This window comes from Cebus imitator, unplaced genomic scaffold (genome assembly GCF_001604975.1).
Source record: "Cebus imitator isolate Cc_AM_T3 unplaced genomic scaffold, Cebus_imitator-1.0 Scaffold814, whole genome shotgun sequence".
NCBI lineage: Eukaryota > Metazoa > Chordata > Mammalia > Primates > Cebidae > Cebus > Cebus imitator.
Window position 1 is genome coordinate 239967 of NW_016108129.1, and position 7376 is coordinate 247342.

Here is a 7376-nt window from a genome sequence, read left to right on the forward strand (position 1 = left end):
GTGTGTCCTTCCAAGTATCCCTGCACCTCCTGCAGGTGCAGTGCTGATCCATGCATGTTCCTCCCTTTCCTGGGGAGAGTGTCTCCTTGTTGTTGTTTTTTTCCAGATCTTCCAGCAGCCACTAAGTCTTCCCTCTGATGTCTTCAGCTTTCTCTTTTCTGCCCCTCCCAGCAGACGAGGCTGCTATTCCTGAGGAAATGAGAGGAGGTGGGAGATGAGGCTGTCATTTGTAAGAGAATGGACAGAGTTTTGGAGTTTTTCTTTCTTCTATCCCAGCTTCTATGAGTTCCTCCAGTGCCAGCAACACAGAGGTGTTAGTGTCTTTGCCCCTGCAGGTAAAAGCTTTGGTAATGTAGTGGTGGCAGAGGAGGTGGGTCTGGATGCATTTCAGCCACAGCTGCTCTTCCGTTTCCCACACAGAAGCATCTCGGGAAGTAGAGAGTGGAGATTTTTGCGACTTATCCTCAATCCTGGGAGAAAAGGTTTCAGTAGCAGTAGGAATCCCTCAGTTGTGAGTGCTCTGAGGATTTAAACAATAACTTCATTACATTAAATTTTAAATACTCTAAAGAAAATGTCCAATTTAATCTTGTTTTATCTTATATGACATTTGCTGGCCTCTGCCACAGATAAGGTCATATTCTCTTTCTGTTTGTTTTTGTAAGTCACTGAGCTTCTCAAGATGTAACGTCTCTTGTTTGTCCCATAACATCAATAATCTGATGTACTAAAGAAAATATGCCAATTTGCAGCTCAGTAAGGTCAGTTGTAAAAGTAACATACTTTTCTTGGATGCCTATATCTCCAGGCTGAGTATAAACTTCATTTTTAATATTAAAAACTAGAAATAACACGAATATTATGGTGTTTTATAAATAAGTAATAGAGGTGCTCTCATTAACTGCAATGCTGCTCCTCATAAGAATCAACACATTTTTTATACACAACGAAATTACTGACTCACAAGTTAGGCTGAGGAAGAAACCACAGAAATGAAATTGAAACTACAAGATTTCACTTTAACAAATCTTGAAAAATAGATCTAAAGTAGCAAAGATGAAAGTCTGTCTCAGTATAATCAGAGGGAAATGACTGGGAGGCAGGAATTAGAGGAACAGGAGGAAGTTTTTAAGTGTAAATCATTGGTATCTTGATTGTTATATTGGCTGCACAGGTGAGCACACGTGAAATGACATGTTTCCTTTGGAGACATGGTCTTGCTTTGTCATTCAGGCTGGAGCCCAGTGGTGAGATCGTAGCTCTCTGCACCCTCAGACCCTGGGTCTGCAGCAATCCTCCTCCCTCTTCCTTGCATACCTGGGACCACAGGTGTGCGCCACCATGCTCGGCTTCACTGCTAATTCAACTGCACACATTAACTATGCAATATTTATTATAAAGCAATAATGCCTCAATAAGGGTATTGCCAATAACTTGATGGGTAATTTGTTAGATATTTATGGAAAGATAGACACCAATATAAAATATGTATGACACTCGAGAAAATAAAACTGTAGGAAACATGCTTTTCTTTACATTTATCAGGTAATCACAACAGTGAATACACATCACACCATGTTCTCATTACAAAGAAAAGGTTCTGCAAACCTCACTAGGTGCCACCACTGTGTGCTGGGCTTGGTTCCGGGAGAAGTCGGGTCCAGTGGTGAGAAGCACAGGCTCAGACACCCAGGCACACTCTGACCAAATGTGAGCTCTGGGGACATTGTACAACCCACATGTGCTTTTGCTGGTAATTTTCACCTGTAACATGGAAATAACAGTGATACCACATACCATGTTTTCTCTGCATATGTAAAAATAAAAGATGATTGGTGCTAACTTGAAATACATTTGGTTTATATAGATCTATTGTACCTCAATAAAATTGTTTTAAAATAGAAATTAAAATATGTATGTTTTATAGGTTTTAAGGGTTTATCACAGAACAAACCTACAATAAGAAACCACAATTTTCCAATACTATCAATGTCACAAATCTCCACCAGGACACTGTCCCGTGCTCTGAGCCCCGCTGTCTCCTCAGGCCTCTCAGCCCACAGCTTGCTATATAGCAGGAGACATGCAAATAGAGCCCCCCCTCTGCTGATGACAACCAGCCCAGCCCTGGCCCTGCAGCTCTGGAAGAGGAGCCCAGCCCTGGGATTTTCAGGTGTTTCCATTTGGTGATCAGGACTGAACACAGAAGATTCACCATGGAGTTTGGACTGAGCTGTGTTTTCCTTGTTGCTATTTTAAAAGGTAATTCACGGAGAACTATTGAAATTCAGTGTGAGTGATAAGAATTAGATAAATGATGGATATTTGTGGCACTTTCTCACCAGGGTTTCTTTTTGTTCGCCAGTGGCCAGTGTAAGGTGCAGCTGGTGGAGCCTGGGGGAGGCTTGGTCCAGCCTGGGGGGTCCCTGAGACTCTCCTGTGCGGCCTCTGGATTCCCCTTCAGCAGCTCTCACATGGACTGGGTCCGCCAGGCTCCAGGGAAGGGGCTGGAGTGTGTCTCATACATTAAGTATAATGGGAGTAGCACATAGTACTCGGACTCCGTGAAGGGCCGATTCACCATCTCCAGAGACAACGCCAAGAACTCGCTGTATCTGCAGATGAGCAGCCTGAGAGCCCAGGACACGGCCGTGTATTACTGTGCGAGACACAGCGAGGGGAGGCCCGTGTGAGCCCGGGCACAAACCTCCTGCAGGGACACTTGGAGGAATCAGCTGCAGGGGGCACTCAGGACCCACTGATCAGAGTCAATCCCACAGGCAGGTGCAGATGGAGGCTGATTTCCTGTCAGGATGTGGGACTTCATCTTCTTCTTACAGTTTCTCTAGTGAATCTCTCCAAGTTTATAATTCTGTGTTTCCTAATATTATCTCTACCTTTTTTAGAAAAGATTGTTTTAACATGAGGATCTATTCTCACATGCACCAAACGTAGACGACGCTTACAGAGATTAAAAGTTCTCAACCATGTTCACCAGCATCAGAGACCTGAGGAAGCTCAGGGGTTCCTAATGAGTCTTCTCCAATCAGACAGAGGACAGAAACCTCAAGGAGATTCCCAGAATCAATAGAGAGGCTGGGTCAGTGTCAGCATCTTGTAGAACCTCACAGGTTTCACGTCTCACCCTTCTCCTGACACTAAAGCCAATGGACATCAGCAGTGACCTGGGGCTCCTTTGCTCCCCTCTGTGTTCTTCCTTCAGAGTGTTTGTTTTTCCTCTTTTATTTTCTTTTCCTGCTTTCTAATATATAAACAGATGGTCCCTGTGGTCTACATTCCGGGCCTCAAGGCATTTTCTTGGAGCGCAGGTGGGGCTCAGGCTGTGGCTCCTGCAGCCACGTGGGAGAGGGTGACGGGGCTTCCTTCTCTCCCCATTTGCTCAGGACCGTTTGCTGTGTTGTGTGTAGACTCATCTGGGAGTGCAATTGGTTGTTAATAGTGAATGGGATGAACTTATTTGATCTAAATGGTGTGTGGCTGTGGAATTAACCCTGTTCTATGCAAACTGTCAGAGTCATCTGCTTCAGAAGTAGTGTTAGAAAGAGCTTGTGAAATGTATTAGAATCAAAATGGAGCCACTTGTGTTAAAACCCCAATGAATGAAACTGGGGAAGACCATGAAGGAGGGTCTAACACACATACTCCTGATAGCAAGAACTGTCATAAATAGACTCTGCACAGCCACAACCTTGCACAGAGGCCACCACCATCTTTTCTATTTTTCTTTTCTTGTCTTTTTTTTTTTTAGAGATGGAGTTTTACCCTTGTTGCCCAGGCTGGATTGCAATGTTGCAATCTCGGCTCACCAGAACGCCTGCCTCCTGGGTTCAAGCGATTCTCCTGCCTCAGTCCCAAGCAGCTGGGATGACAGGCATGCGCCACCACACCCAGCTAATTTTGTAGTTTTAGTAGAGATGGGGATTTCTCCATGTAGGCCAGGCTGGCCTCAAACTCCTGACCTCAGGTGATACACCTGACTTGGCCTCCCAAAATTCAGGGATTACAGGTGTGAGCCACTGCGCCTGGCCCAGGCCACCATAATCTTAAAAGAATTACTTCTCTAAATGTACCTGCCCAGCAACTGCCTATTAACCTTATACCAATGTCATTAAGTATGGTAATAGATATGGCTTTTCATAGTGACTTTTATCCTGTACAGGTTATATTCATTTGTTCCTACTTTTTAGAGTTTTTATTATGAAATCTTGATTTTTAAATGTTATTTTCTGTGTCTAGTGAGAAGTTAATGGAAATTTTTTCATTATTCTCTTAATTAAGCACACGAAATGTATTGAATTGAGGATGTTGAGTCATCCATGCATCTCAAAAATAAATTTAAGTTTGCTCTGGTGCATAACTCCCTCTTTTTTATTTTTTTGAGACAGAGTCTTGCTTTGTTGCCCAGGCTGGAGTGCAGTGGTGCAATCTTGGCTCTCTGCAATCTCTGCCACACAGGCTCAAGTGATTCTCCTGCCTCAGCCTCGCAAATAGCTGGGATTATAAACATGTACCACCACACCTGGCTAATTTTTGTATTTTTAGTAGAGATGAGATTTAACATGTTGGCCATGCTGGTCTTAAATGCCTGACCTCAGGTGGTTCATCACCTCACCCTCCCAAAGTGCTGGGATTACAGGTGTGACTCACTGCACCCAGTCAGCGTATGATCCTTTTAAAGTCCTCTAGAACTTAGTTGACTATTACTTGGGAGTGGTTTATTTATACATACTAAGAATATTTGAAGTTTAACTTTCTTCTTTTGCCATTGTCTATTACTGGTAATATGGTTATTGTAAACTTTTAGAGAGAGTTTAAAAGGTTGGAGCCTCACCAATTTTTGAAAAAGTTAGAGAACAGTTGGCATTATTATTTTTTTAATTTAGAAATTCATTTTTTATCTAACATACAACCTATCATGAAGAATATTTATTGTGTGCTTGGGATGCATATTACACTGCTCTTGGTTGGAAGGTTCTGTAGATGTCTGTTAGGTCAGTTTGTTCAATAGTGTTGGCTAAATCCACTGCCCTCCTAAGAATTTTTTGTGGATGTTCTATACATTATTAAGGGTGAGGTGTTGAAGTCTCCTCCTTTTTATTGTTTTCTATTCTACCTTCATTTCTCTTAAAGTTGATTAATACAGTTATATTTCTATTTTTACAAGTATGTAAAATAGAAATAAAATAATCATTGCTTAGTAATTTTAATGGGAAAATCACATAATAAGAAATTATGTTTCCCAAATGCTGCCATCACCACTACACACCTCCAGCAGTCTCATGTCTGCTCTGGGCTTTGCTCTCTACTCAGAAGGCCCACCTCAGAGTTTGCTACAGAGGAGGAGACACAAATAGGACCCTCCCCCTCCTGATGAGAACCAGTCCAGCCCTGACCCTATAGCTCTGGAGAAAAGCCCCCATCCAGAATTACCAGGAATTTTGATTTGATGATCAGCTCTGAACACAGATGGCTCACCATCAAGTTAGGGCTGAGCTGGGTTTTTCTTGTCGCTATTTTAAAAGGCCAATAATGGAGAACTAGAGATATTGAATGTGAGTGGATATGAGTGAAAAAACATGATTATATGCTACAGTTTCTTACCAAAATGTCTCTATGTTTGTAGGGTTAGGGTGAGGTGCAGGTGGTGGAGTCTGGGGAAAAGGCAAGAGGCAGAAAAGTGCGTAGGAGGCCGGGTGAGGCTGTAGACAGTATCAGCCCACTATGCCATTCCAAGAAGCTTGATGTGAGAGCCTCCAGGATTGAATAACTTGACAGCTCATGTGCCCAGGCAGTTTCAATTCTCAATTTTCCAAACTGATATATCCAGAAAGTCAGCTTCGCTTCCCAGGTGACTCCCATCATGCAGTGAATGGTGACAACATTCCCAGGGGTCACACATATGTGTTAAATATTGGTTGGATGTGGGGAAGAGACATCTTTGCAACTCTCCTCTGAAGGACTAGGAACACTTCAACAGGCCATCTCCCCTGTCCTCATGACTAGAACTTCACCACATGCCCACATAGACACTCATCTCTGATGGGGATAAAAAGACTCCATTGATGAAACAGACTGTTTTATTATATAAAATTACTAAAGACTGACATAAAATTTTCAAAACTAATTGAAGTCTGTTATTCTATGTCCACCAGAGACTACAGATCTTCCTATGGTATCTCCCTAGGAGAAAACCTAGGCAATAACATTCAGGACATAGGCATAGGCAAGTATATCATGACCACAACACCAAGGGCAATGGCAACAAAAGCCAAAATAAACAAATGGGATCTAATTAAACCCCAGAGCTTCTGCACAGCAAAAGAAACTATCATGAGAATGAGCCAGCAACCAAGAGATAGGGAAAAAATATTTGCAAGCTACCCATCTGACACACGGCCAATATCCAGAATCCGTAATAAACTTGAACAAATTTACAGGAATAAAACAACCCCATCCAAAAGTGGGGAATGGATATGAACAGACACTTTTCAAAAGAGTATATTTATGCCACAAACAAACATATGAAAAAATGCTCATCATCACTGGTCATTAGAGAAATGCAAAGCAAAACAAAACCGCATTGAGATACCATCTCACACCAGTTAGAATGGCAATCATTAAAAAATCTGGAGACAACAGATGCTGGAGAGGATGTGGAGAAATAGGAACACTTTTACACTGTTGGTGTGAGTGTATATTAATTCAAACATTGTGGAAGACAGTGTGGCAATTCCTCAAGGATCTAGAAATAGAAATACTATTTGACCCAGCAATCCCATTACTGGGTATATACCCAAAGGATTATAAATCATTCTGTTATAAAGACACATGCATATGTATGTTCATTGCGACACTTTTTACAATAGCAAATACTCAGAACCAACCTGAATGCCCCTCAGTGATAGGCTGAATAAAGAAAATGTGTCACATACACAACATGGAGTACCATGCACCCATAAAAAAGGATGATTTCATGTCCTTTGCAGGGGCATGGATGAAGCTTGAAACAATCATTCTCAGCAAACTGACACAAGAACAGAAAACAAAAGACTGCATGTTCTCACTCATAAGTGAGTGTTGAACAATGAGAACATATGGACACAGGGAGGGATTGGGGGGACTGGGGGGTGGGGAAACAGGGGGTGCGGGGATTGGTGAGGGATAACATTAGGAGAAACACCTAATGTAGATGAAGGGAGGATGGATGTAGCAAACTATTGTGGTGTGTATACTTAGGTAACAATCTTGCATAATCCGCACATGTACCCCAGAACTTAAAGTATAAAAAAAAAAGAAAAAAGTGATTTCACCTCTTAAAAAAAGCATTTACACTTAAAAAATGGGATGAAGTGATA

The 7376-nt window shown here is 42.1% G+C and overlaps 1 pseudogene across 1 annotated transcript; it reads left to right on the forward strand.

Annotated features, from left to right (window-relative positions):
- Positions 1-2143: 2143 nt before the first annotated feature.
- LOC119469757 lies at positions 2144-2955 on the forward strand (annotated as a pseudogene). The gene is made up of 2 exons (XR_005198603.1): positions 2144-2290; positions 2366-2955. The product of XR_005198603.1 is annotated as an immunoglobulin heavy variable 3-11-like (transcript).
- Positions 2956-7376: the final 4421 nt, after the last annotated feature.